This window comes from Talpa europaea (assembly GCF_964194135.1).
Source record: "Talpa europaea genome assembly, chromosome: 14".
Taxonomy (NCBI): domain Eukaryota; kingdom Metazoa; phylum Chordata; class Mammalia; order Eulipotyphla; family Talpidae; genus Talpa; species Talpa europaea.
In genome coordinates, this window is record NC_140082.1 from 57,938,465 (window position 1) to 57,951,882 (window position 13,418).

Consider the following 13,418-nt stretch of genomic DNA (forward strand, 5'->3'; position numbering starts at 1 on the left):
GGAACTTTTTTTTTTACCCCGTGGGAGTGACGTGGAGTGCCTCAACGGCATGGGGGTCTGCGTCTGCCTTGTGCCCCACCATTGTGAGGTTCCCATGCCCCAAATTCCATGCCCCGGGTCTCAGTTCCAAAGCCCTCAGGTCTAGGATGCGGGCTGTAGCCCAGTTCAGTGTCTGCAGAAATGGTGCCTTTTGCACCCTGCTCCCATATCCATGTGCCTGATTACTTAGTGAGGGAGATTCACCTCAATGAGGGCTCCTGAGCATCTTCCCTCAAGCCTAGGTCGCAGGCTCGGGGACCTGGGCAGTTGTGTCCCGCGTATGCTTTTCAAGTGCACCGCAGAGTCTTTGTTTTCTCTAATCTCACCTATGAAATTTTAAAAGGCCAAACAATAAGTTGTCAATAGGTACAGACTGATATTAATAACTTAGTCATTCTGCTAAAATAAAAATATGAATCTTTGTAACTCCAGTTTTGTACTATGATGAGGCAGGTAGGTAAAATTGCTCATACCTAAAATGAATATTTTGGAATTAATAGTCAAGTAAGTGTATTACCTTGACAGTCAAGGTTTTCCAGATTTTTCAGATGAACTGAGATGTAGAGGCTGCATCTCATAGAACTTTTCTTTCAGAACTTTACTATTTTTTTTTTTTTTGGTTATTTTAGATAACAGTTGATATAGCTTTATTTTTACTCATGTCAGTTTGAATTGAATTTGAAAATATTTTAGTCTCAAATTATGTGTTCTAAAGACCTGCTCAGCACTTTAAAGGCATCTATTTTTCATGAAATTATAATTTGAGACAAATGTTGGCAAAATTCTGATTTAATCGTCTCACTGTGATTTATACTTTGAACATTTTTATAAATAATTTTCTGATAATTCTCATTTTAAGGCTCAATTATTATCATTTGGACCTAGATTATCCAACACTAAGAGAATTGTATAACTCTGTGATATGTTACTTTGGCCCCAGACCCCCATTTTCAGACAAATGAGGGGTGGCAGTGTAGGAGGGAAAATTTGTAGGGGTTGAGGTCAGGAAGGTAGGTGGAGGCAGAGTCCTAAGTGTCTTGAAGGCCATTGGAATGTCTTCACTTTTATTCTGAGACAGAAGGATTTAAGCTGAGAATTGAAGTTAATGTAAAGATCTAATACAAAAGAGGGAAAATGTTCCCCAGTGTGGAATTTGCCACCATTAGTCTCGCCTCCATCTCCACTTCCCTTTGAGAGTTTCAGTGGGTTGTCAAGTTTTGCAAATTGATCAGGGAAGAATGGTTAGGGGTTTGAATCTGTTGTCTAAGCTACATAGCAGTTTAGGCAAGAGGATAACAACTTCTCTTACTTAAACTGAATTCAGTAAAGAAGAAGTTGTATGATAAAGAAGGTCAATGGATGATATTTTTCAAAGTACACATGTTAGCATTGTATATTATTAACATAATAAAGTCATATTGATATAAAATCAGGAACAGAAATATCTTATTTAGGTAGCTGCAAGAAAATATGATGATTTAAAAGTAGTACCATGCTGTCAGACTATTCTTAATTTATATCGTTCAATTACCATCTTTTAAAATTGATTCTATTATTCTTTGGATTATCAGATTACATGAGTACAACTATGGGCATGATTCAATTTCATTTCTATAATTCACAATAAATTCAGTTGATATTGGTATTTTTAAACTAACTTTTTCACATTTGAAAAATTTTTTAAAAATTTTCAATTTTTTAAAATTTATTTTTGCTTAGAAGAACCGGAGTGTAGGCCAGAGGTACAGTTGGCGGGGGTGATGTTTTAAGAGATTCACCAGAGACAGAATTGGGAGCAGAACAGGTAGATTTACTGAAATACACTGCTAAGGGGAACAGCAGGTGAGATAGGAAAGGTCTGTTGCACCATGTGTGGGTTAGCTTCCTGGCCAGGGATCAAACTCAGGTCACAGTGATAGAACTGATAACTTAACCCCTATGCCACCAGGGAGGCCCTTCATGTTTGAAATTGCTCTCTGAATCACTGACTCAGAAAGAAACTTGTATAATTAACCAGATTATAAGCATTTAAAATGCTTTTTAATTTTCTTTAGGCACAAATAGAACCCCAAGAACTGTTTGGAGATACTCAGACTACTTCAATAAATCAAATGGAAGTCAAAAATACAAATTTGGAAACTGAAAATTGCAGACTGAAAACTGAATTAGAGTCACAGAGAATAAAATTGGGAAAATACAGGCAACTCTATCTAGAAGAATCAAACTCTAGAAAATCATTGCAAATTACCGTAAACACGTAAGTTGTAAAAACAGGAATTATGGGAAAGAAACTTAGTTCACTTATTTACCTCTAAAGCATAATTGTTATAGATCCAGGTTCATGTAATTACTAAGAGGTTATTATTTGGAAAATAATGTTAATAAGTGAACTTATCTTTAAAATGTTGCTGCAGGACTGTTTGAATCTCCTCTTTTGTTGATTTTACATGACTTAATTTTTAGCCCTAAATAATTTCATCTAGTTAACCTGATCTAATAGACTTTAAGATAAGGATATTTGAAACTTTATAACTTAAATAGTGTTATTGTTATAAAATTGCTTGTCATAATTCTCCCAGTAGAAATATTAATGAGTTTATTTTTTTTGAAGATTACCATTTTAATTCAAGTGGTCTTCAAGTGTCACTACACTTAGCACAGTTTGGTTACTGGTGAATTAATTTTCTTAATGTGATCTTTGACACTATTGCTAGAGGGCACCCTGAGACAAATTATCCTTCAGAGTTTTAGATTTTCTGCTCTCCAGAAAGGCATACAAGTGAAATGAGGAAAGCTGCAGGAGGTGAAGGGTAGTATCATTTACAGACTGACTACAAATAAATATTGGGTTCTGCTTCTGCTTGAGGAGGTGTGTGGAAGCCCAAATGGGTAGATCTCAACACCAGTGCCTTTGTAACAATATTAGGGGCTTTGTTTTCCTTGGAGCTGTTTAGTTCTCTTTAGTCAGCCACCAGGCAGCTCTCCTGTTCTCCCCTAGAAGTTGTTGTTCTAAGTTAATCTTCAGTGCCAAAGGTTTAACTGTCAGAGGTACTGAGTGAAATGTGTACGGATAGTGAAAGGAAATGCTTGGCATTATCCCTGAAGCCGCCTCCAACACTGCCCACCCTCCCTGCTTTGAATTACTTATTAGGAACCCTCCCGGAAACATGGGCTTTTTTACCACACTTTTAAACCCCTAATTGTAAATAGTAGGTATGCACCAACACGTTTTGAGTGTTAAAACATTGTTTTATGGGAAATTCATGTTATGGCAACATTTGTTTTTAAAGTGCAAATTATTTAGGCAAAAATAAAATATAAGGATTTGGATTTTTCAGTCTTCACGGGGCCATCAAGAAGCTAACAGAAGTCAATACTGAACCTCTTGTGAAGGAAACACATCAGGAATATGTATTCAACGCGCCTCCTCCAAGGCTAGACCTACTGCTATCTTCTGCTACACATTCTATTAATAGTCTTAATAATCGTTTCATGCTTGATAGTTATCTTACAACAAGAGGAAATTCAACAACTTTTCCTACCTTCAACCCATGGCCTTAAAATGAAAGCACAGACACATAACTATGACAAGGTTAGTTATATTACCTTTTGACAAATTTTATATTACCTTGGGTTTCAAATTTCTGATGCAATATTCATTTGTACTTAGACAAAATTCTTAGTTGTTCAACTGACTTATTTATACACACTAAGTAAATGTCAGTTACTTGTGCTAATAAAGTAGACATAAAATTTAAAATTACAAGTCCCTGGTGCTCTCATTTTCAAAATCACCGACATTATTGAATTAGATGTAACTAAATCAACACATTTAAAATTTCTTGAAAATCTGTGTTTAATTAGATCTTAGAAATTAAATATTAATGCTTGATAACTGGAAGTATACTTTGAGATACTTTGGCTTACTTTATGATTGATTTCAGTTGGACTGTGGTTCATAAGAATTTTAAAGTTTCTCTGTACATTACCTGTCTCATTTTTCCACCATGCAATAAGTTTATGACTGACATCTAAACAGATGTTATCATTTATAGTAACTCCTTTTTATGAATTAAGCATAAATTAATTATTAAAAATTAATTTCTGTTGTCACTATCTTACATAAGAATACATCCTTAAGCACAATTTTATCTTTTAACATTTTTAATCTCTTTTTATAAAATATGGACCACTTCCCAAATAGTCAAATCAAACAACTATTTGAATTTTTATTTTATTTTAAAGATTTATTTACTTATATAATAGCTGGGATATAGGCCAGAGGTGCAGGAGGCTGAGAGGATTCACCAGAGACAGTGGGGAGCAGAGCAGGCAGACTGACTGAAAGCACTGCTGAGGGGAGCACTGGGCAGGACAGGAGAGGTCTGCTGCTCCATGTGGAAATCTCTCTGGCTGGCCGGGAATCTAACCCACGCTGCAGAGGCTGGACAGCTTCACAGCCCTGTGTTCAACCCACTGCGCCACCGGGGAGGCCAATATTTGAATTTTTAAAAACGAGTTAACTTATGTTTCTATAACTTGCAATCACTGAATGACCACTACAAGAACAATGTAAAGGAATCTTTTAATACCAGCTAGCTTTATTGGCTATCATTTTTATTAAAATTTCTACTTCAATCAATGCACATTAACTTATGGTTTTGATGGTGTTTTCATGTTCTTCTTAATGAACATAAAAGCAGCAACAGCTCATTTTAAAAGATCTCACATGATTTTTTGCATTTGGGTTCTTGTCATAATAAATCATGGAACAGTAAAGCTAAGAATTCTTACTCAGCTTTGCTGCTAAATGGGTGTGGAAACTTCAAAGTTGTGAAATTGGATTATTTGATAGAGAAAGAAAATGAAAGTCAAATATGGCTTTAAATTGTTAAATATTCTTTTTCTCATGAAAATTTTAAAAAATCAGATAATGTATCATTTTATAAGGTAGAGTATACATACAGAAGCAATGTTAGAGAAGATTTTTGAGGAAATTTCTTTGCCTGTTTTTGGGGAAAAAGTTGATTGTTTTTAATATTTTTAGATAAGTGAAAAAGCAGTTTAGGTTTAATGTTGTGGTTCCAAGTCCGTGGTCCACTGGTTTGGCCAATTATGCTAGTCTCAGTAAGAAGGATCAAAAATCACTACTCTATCAAGATACAGAAAGACATGTCTTCATAATGACTTCAAATGCCTCAAAAAAGTTGTCTAAGAGTTACTTTGGATGAGTTCTTTGTATACCTGAATATCAATCCCTTGTCAGTTGCATGCTGTGTGGATATTTTATCCATTCTGTGAGATGTCTTTTTCCTCTGCTAATATGTTCTTTTGCTGTGTGAAAGGTTTTTATTTTGATGTCATCTCATCTGTTTATTTGGCTTTTGTTTCCCTTGCCTTAAGAGTATAGACTCCAAAGACATCTATGTCAGTGATGCCTTGAAACCTATCAACAATGCTCACCTCTATGTATTTTATTGTTCATCCTTTATGAACTTATCATTGTACTATGAGTTAGAGAGTGGGTCTAAGGTCTTTCTTCCCCACATGTCTGTCTGATTTTCCTGCCCCACTTGTTAAAGAGATGTCCTTTTCTCCATTGCATGGTTGTGGCGTTTTTGTCATAAATTGGGAATTGATATATGTGTAGCTGGATTGCCATGCCTCTGATTCCGTTCCAAAGCTTTGTGTCTGCTTTTATTCCTATACACTATTGTGTTAATTACTAAATCATAGTGTTTAAAATCAGGTAACTTGCCTCCATGTTTCTTCTTTCCTCAGGATTGCTTTAGCTCTATTTATTTCTGGCTCTACCCTTCCTTCACTTCTTTCATCCTTGTGGAAATAGCAACCTGCACACAGAAACTTTTCTCAGAAAAGATGGGCTTCATCAGCTTCTTGTGTTTCTAGTAATAAGGTCCAAAACAAAACAAAAACCTATACTCATCGACTAGTCCTCGGTCCAGCAATAGCTGTCACTTGATAGGTGACATTTAAATCTACACTCATTTAGTTTGTCATGGGTTTATCTTTTGCCCCCAGGGGAAGTTCCAGTATCCTCAGCATGGAATAAAAGCAGCCAAATAAATTTGGGTCCTGCCAACTTACATATCCTTATCTCCCACTACTTCCTTTGCTGCCCCTTTACTTTAGCATCTGACCGACTGAGACTGTATAAAGCCACAGTGCATTACCTTCTCTACAGCTCTTTGGCTCCGCATCTCTTCTCTGTCTGGCATATCCTTGCCTTGCCCTTCAGGTATCAGTTCATATATCACCTCCACCAAAAAGCTGGAAAATAGTGACACAAAACCGTGAAGTTCCTTCTGTGTTCCAGTAGCACCCTGTTCATACCTGTCATGCTGCATACATGATCATTGAGGAGCGGACCATGCCATCTCTGTATTGTCATTCCAGTGGTTGTCACAGTACCTTAGCACATGCTTGCTGAATAAATGAGAAATGAGAAAATCGGAAGCTCTGATCCTTAGCCACAATAACCATTGATTCAATGTGCAATGGACAAATTACATTTGCCGTCTTTTATTTTGGAATGTAGTGGCACATAAATAACGTTTCATTTGAATACTGATGAAGGGCTCTGCTTTATTTTCTTTTTAACAAGTTATCTTAGTCATTGGCAAAGTATTTATTTAAGAATCATTTATTTATGCATTCAAGATTATAATTCTGTGTAGTGTTTTTCCAAACATGATTTTTCAGTCATGTTCCTTCCAAGACTAGGTCACCCAGGTAAACCATTGGCTTCATCCCACAAACCTGTGTGCTTTCACATCTGGCCTCTTATTTATTTGTGCTTTTTTTTTTTTTTTTTGAATAAAGTAACGAGCCAGGTCGTCTTCTCAAAGTTCAGCTCACTGGGAGGGATTTTCTTTAAAAATGTGCTACAGGTGTCTCAGAGAGAAACCGCAGTGAGGTAGCCATGTGCATTATGATCATACCTGCACATTGTGAAGAACTAGCAAGAAAAATGCATGTGATCAATCCATAGCTGCACACCAGTTAGCAGAGGATGTGTTCATTTGTCCAAGAATTGTAACCACATCTGCAACAGCAGCTGCAGTGGGAGTCACCACCTCGTCAACCATATGATAATCCATTGTCACTGTCCAAGAATATCTTCTGTGCAACACGACATCAAGCATGTGGTTGGAATCACCAACTCGGCATTTTTCGAGTTCTTCATGGTGATACTAAAGCTTGCATTTCCTCTAAAAATGTGATATTGCTTATGTCTAGGTAGGCACCAGTCTAGAAACTTCCAATTTGCCATAATAGTCTTCTCTCCAGAGGTCAATCAGTATCAGCCAGTAACCTTTGTTGAGAATCTATCAGCTTTGAGTTATAACGTATCCTGATCATGATGTATGGAACTTGGAAGAAAAATATAGGGTGGGTTTGGGGACCCTCTGGGACATTTATGCACTAAAACCACACAGTTAGCACCCAGTCTCCATAAATGTGTGCTCTGGGAGACAACAGTTACATTGTGGTTCCCTGGAGTCAATGTTAACTCAGAATTAATGTCCTGTGTTCCCAAGGTTTCTGGTTATTTCCATTTCCACATTGCGCATTCACCTAATCAAGGATTAAAGGTCCTTTTGGGGATGACAGGAAGACAGATCATAGGATAATTTTTGGCAGTTATCAGGGGTTTTAATCAAGTTGACCTGGCTGTCTTCATTCAAAGAACCGTGGTATCATAAACTGACTCACTTCTTGGAATGGATTTAGGGGCCATGATAATTTATGTTTATGATTCAAGTGACACTTTGTTCACTTGACCTGTAACTTGTCAAGTAAGAACTCTGTAAAAAAACAAACAAACAAACAAACAAACAAATAGTGATGGGCTCCAGGTGGACTGAGGGCTGAGCCAGAGTGACAGGGACCAGGCAGGAGGCATAAATGAGGGACTTGGCAACCAGCACTCCAATCTCCTGCGTCTTAGACATTGGCAGATGATTCAGTCCTTTAAAGAACAACACTGCAGATGGGCTCCTACCACTCCCAGCTGGGAGTGGAATGTGGGACCATGTGCAGGTCAGTCTGCTCCAACACTTTCTTGTGGTTCCCTCCTTCGATTGAGGCCACCAATGGAAAGGAGTCCTCCTAATGGTGCAGGCACCATGCACCTGCCCTTTGGTCACATGTGGCTAATGAGAAATGGCACGGGTGCCAGCAGGTACAGGAGATGCAAGGGAAAGACAAACTCGTGTTTGAGGATGGCTTGCCACTGGTAGATTTTTACCTATCCTGCAGATCCTGTATTCTTTGTATCACCGACGCTGATTTGGTGGCAGGGAATGGCTACAGAAAGTGGCTTGTTCGGGCTAGAAATTCTAATACTCTTCAAGGGATTGTAGCAGTTGAAAAAACTCAAATGAGTGAACAGTACTTCCCAGCCATACAGAAGTTTACTGTGTTGGACCTAGGGATGGTCTTGCTTCCAGTGGCCAGCCAGAGGGAGGCATCCTGCCTCATTATGAAGTTAGTTCAAGAGCAAACCAAAGATCCCAGTAAAAACCCTTTTCTCATGAAGAAACAGGCTCAGATTTCTGAGCCCCACCTTCTTAGAACCGTGCAACAGATCTCAGGGATTGGAAAAACTAAAGCTCCCCTACTGCTTCAGAAGTTTCCAAGCCTCCAGCAACTCGGTAAAGCTTCCATCCAACAACTGGAGCCAGTGGTCAGACCAGCAGCAGCACAGCAAATTCACTCCTTCACTCAGTCCAGGTGACACTTGCCGCCTTCGTTCTGCAGTGTTCTTTTAGACCACAAGGGACAGGATCCTGTTTTCTTTTCATATTTCAAAGCCAAAACAAAAGAATTCCTCTCCAGCAACTATTGGAAGAGTCCAGATTGGAGCCTGCCTGTTGTCCTGCCCTACTCTCTGGGTCCAGATATTTCAGCTAGTGCGTCCCTGGGGGCACTGCCCTCCTCCTGCTGGCCTGAAGAGGGCCAGTGGTGCTCTTCCAAAGAGTGCATTTAATTAGAGATGCTCAGACTCAGCAACAATCCAGCTTGGGAAGATTTTTATGTGACCTTGATCTGCATGTATCATGAAAAAGGCTTATCAAGTTTCAGGTGATAGATAAGACTATCTGAAAGAAACAAATAATGAAGAACTGTGGACCATAAGCCCCTGTTCCTGGTGGCAGAGCTGCTGTTCTCCAGGTCTGTGCTTTGAAAACTACTGCCAGTGTAAATAAACAGTGGGACTAAATAAACAGTGGGACTGCCTTTTTTCTTCCTCCCTTCCTCCCTCCCTCCCTGGTGGCTGCACAGTTTGTTTATAACATGAGGCACATCTTCCGAACACACAAAGCCGGAGTCTGGAGTTCCTATTTAAAGATAAAAAGTCTCGGGTGTCCCTGGTGGCACAAGGGAGTTAAGCACCACACTATGAAGCGATCTGCAGCCCCTGCAGCATGAGTTCCATCCCCCGCCGGCCAGGGAGAAACCCACATGGTGAGGCAGACCTCTCCTGTCTCACCTGCTGCTCTCCTCAGCAGTGTGTTTCAGTCAGTCTGCCTGTTCTGCTCCCCATGCTGTCTCTGGTGAATCCTTTCACTGCCCCCGGCATCTCTGGCCTGTATCCCAGCCCTTGTATGTGTAAATAATCTTTATTAAAAAAATAAAAAAAATAAAGATAAAAAGCGAGTGTGTGTGAGGGAGGAAAAGAATGTTTGTTAATGTATATCCCAGCAATGGGAAGATCTACATGGGGCAGCTGAATGCAGAGAGGAGAGCCAGGGACCAGGGATGCAGCCGCTTGTTCAGAAAAGTAAATACAATTAACGATGTGTTCAAAAAAAAGATCAAGTAAGAATTCTGTAGGCTTCGTATCAATCTCACTTCTGGACACACCTGGACAATGCCAATGTGCCTGAGTCAGGTGGATCTGATTGCTCCTTGTACCCAGCCATCTATTATGTTCATGAATGAAGAAATGTGTTACATCATTACTTGTAAGTGCTGAGTAAGCGGTATGCCTAGCAAACCATTAGTTTTTTTATAAATCAATCTAATCATTATCAAAAGTCTAAAAGCATTCCATGATTTTTGAACCGTTCGCTGAATTTTCATGTTCAAATGTGACATTGACGTTCCATGTAGAATGGAAAAGTCCTTTCCCTCCATAGGACATAGTCCAACCAACTCAACTGTCCGTCGTCATCTATGCTGCTTTTACACACTTGTGGATGATGCGACTTTTCTAGAATGTACTATAGGAGAAAGGGTTATAACATTAAATGTGCTTGACTATTTATACATACATATGACTACACGCACACATGCTGTTAGGCACCTGCATGGACCAGGAGTCCTTCTGGAAATGAAAACTTTACAGGAGTCTAGCACAGCATGTCAGCATAGCAATCTCTGGTAATCAGGCTGTGAATGTGGGAATAGAGACAGTGACCACATGAGCTGGGGGTCTCAGGACTTTGGGCCCTGGTGAATGTGTGCCCCATGACCAGCAGGGGGCACTGTGGGATGGCCCCTGGGCAATTCACTCAGAGGAGCCAGGGCCTGGGGGCTGAGTGCTTGGCTACCTGATGGAGATTGAACTGTTGTGTCCTCCCTGGTCCGGCACAGCCCTCTGAGCAGGGCCCTGTGTGTGGTGTCAACAGGTGCTTCCTCCCAGGGCTCTCCCAAGGGGTGAAGCAAACCCTCGTCTTTCTCAGTGTGGGGTGTGAGCTGAGCTGCAGCACTAAGGCTCAGGGAGGGCTGAGAAGTCCCTGGATGGAAGCCCATTTGCATGCACAGCCCCTCCTGTGGCAGAGGGTGGGGAAGAAAAGGAGGCCTGGGGAGCCCAGCCCCATGTGGGGCTCAGGGGCTGTGAGCACCATGGCCTGGACGCCTCTCCTCCTCGTGATCCTCTCTCACTGCACAGGTGGGGACAGGCCTCAAGGACCAGGTGTCACTGCAAGCTTTTTTCAGTCTGTCTCACACAGTAATTCATAAAATTGTATCTGGTCCTTGTCCCTTCACCCATGAGTGTCTGTACTTGCAGGTTCCCTCTCCCAGCCTGTGCTGACTCGGCAGCCCTCCCTCTCTGCGTCTCCTGGAGCAACAGCCAGACTCACCTGCACCCTGAGCAATGACGTCAGTGTCCAGAGCAAAAAGATATTCTGGTTCCAGCAGAATCCAGGGAGCCCTCCCTGCTATCTCCTGAACTACCACACAGACTCAGATAAGGGCCAGGGCCCCGGGGTCCCCAGCCACTTCTCTGGAGCCAAGGACACCTCGGCCAACGCAGGGCTCCTGCTCGTCTCGGGGCCGCAGCCTGAGGACGAGGCCGACTACTGCTGCGTGGTCTCCCATGGCGGTGATTCTCACAGTGACACACACAGAAGGGGACATGGGACAGGAACCTCAGCCTGCTCACAGTATTGTTATGTGGCCATTTTTAAATAATTGTGCATATGCACACTATACGTTGAAATACCTCTGAGTTCATAATGGATCTGCTACAATTAAACATTCAGTGTTTCTAAAACCTCAGGAAAAATAACTAACATTAAGAATAAACTAACGAATGACTCTGGAAGGCTGCCAAGTTATTAATGTGATTAATCGTGAAGCTGCCCTTTTTCTCTTACCCAGGTAAGGAAGAGGAGACTTCCCCACTCTCATTCTCAGTGTCCAGAGACCCACCCCCCGCAGGTGCACAGTCCTCACAGCGGGGACTCTGCTCCCCAGAGACACTTCCCTCCCAGGAAGTGGGGGAAGGAAGGGCCCACGAGATTGTGTCCCAAGAAACAGGCACGAAGAGGTGAGATGCCGTGTGAGGATCAGGCCCAGCAGGAATTTCAGACAGAGCTGCCCTGCGCTCTCATGGGCACCTCAGCCTTCAGTTGTGGAGTCGGGATGGGGGTCAGGCATAGGGAGTTGATGACTCAGGACGTGAGGACAGCAAACCCCGTTGTGGGACATGAAAGGGTAAGAGCGATTCTCCACAATGTGAACCAGCCGAGTCTACACCAAGGAAGGGGTGAAATAGAGACGCTCTTAGAGCTGACACCACACCGGACCCCTGGGGACTCCCGTGAGTGGTGTGCCCCTCTCCTGTCCAACAGCGCAGCGTGTGGGGTGGGCTGTGAGCATCAAGAGCAGGAGCTCCCCAATAATGGTCTGTGAGCCTCCTCTGGTGAAGCCTTTCATGAGTCCAGAATCCAGGTGACATTCTCCTGCCCAGGGAGCAGAAGAAACATTGGGGGTCCCCATGGCAATGTTACCTAAGCCTCAAAGGCATACTCCCTGCTGAGTGACCCAAGACAGATGTTACTGACCCCTAGATTCAAACTCATCCTCTGGCCCCTGGTGTCCACACCACCTCTGTTATGAAGGCCATGTCCTTGTTGCAGACCCAACGGCTCAGTTTGGGCCCTGCTGGCACGGTAGCTGTGAGCTCCGTCAGGTCCACCCCCTTCCCTTGCTCTGTCTTCACAAGGGAAGTGACAATGTTTCTTTTCTTACTGTTCTCCCAGTGCAGACGCATGCAGTTGCTACCAGATACAAAATCCCATTGATGGTTGGCAAAGAAAACAGACGTCCCACCTCTGGGACCTGGGAGACCCAGGTGTCCTCTCCCAGCACCTGCATGTCCTCACTCCGGGTCCAGGCCTTCTTCTCCCCCCATAACCCTGACCGTGTAAGGACGCTGGGCTTCTCTCTTGCCCTGCAGACTGCTCTCCTGAGCTGCTCCTGCTCTCTGGTCACCAGGAGACCCCTCCCCACTGGGACAGGTCTCTCAGACCTGACACTCACTATATCACTTCACCCCTTATTCCTAATTCCTTTCCCTCATTAGGGATGATATTGGATATATATCACTTCTCTAAACCTAGAGCTCACCAGATAGAATGATTACCACTGTTACCAACACGTGCTCTGGGGATCGTAAGCCTGGACCTTGGCTCTAGTTCGTGATGTTTTGGTTATGAACCAGGGACAATGTAGCAGCAAACCCAGTGGCCAGGTCATCTTAAACTATTGGGTGACATAAATGTTACATTTTGCTACCTATTGGTCCTCAGTGACCTGAAAAAACAATGTCTCAGATGCGCACACCTTGGAAGCGACCTACTCTTTTTTTTTTTTTTTTAAGATTTATTTATTTATACAAGCACTGGGTACAGTCAGAAGTGCGGGAGGGTGAGAGAATTCACCAGAGCCAGAGCGGGGAGCAGAGCAGGCTGACTGACGAAGTACACTGCTGAGGGTAGCAGTGGGCGGCAGGAGAGGTCTGCGCGCCATGTGGGACCCTCACCCAGGGGCCTGGGATCGAACCCCAGTGCTACAGAGGGTGCAGGCAGCTTTTCAGCCCAGCGCTCAACCGCTGTGCAACT

General features: G+C 42.4%; 1 pseudogene across 1 annotated transcript; it reads left to right on the forward strand.

Annotated features, from left to right (window-relative positions):
• Nucleotides 1-8,156: 8,156 nt before the first annotated feature.
• On the forward strand, nucleotides 8,157-8,800 carry LOC311183757 (Fanconi anemia core complex-associated protein 24-like; annotated as a pseudogene). Its single transcript has one exon. The product of its transcript is annotated as a Fanconi anemia core complex-associated protein 24-like (transcript).
• Nucleotides 8,801-13,418: the final 4,618 nt, after the last annotated feature.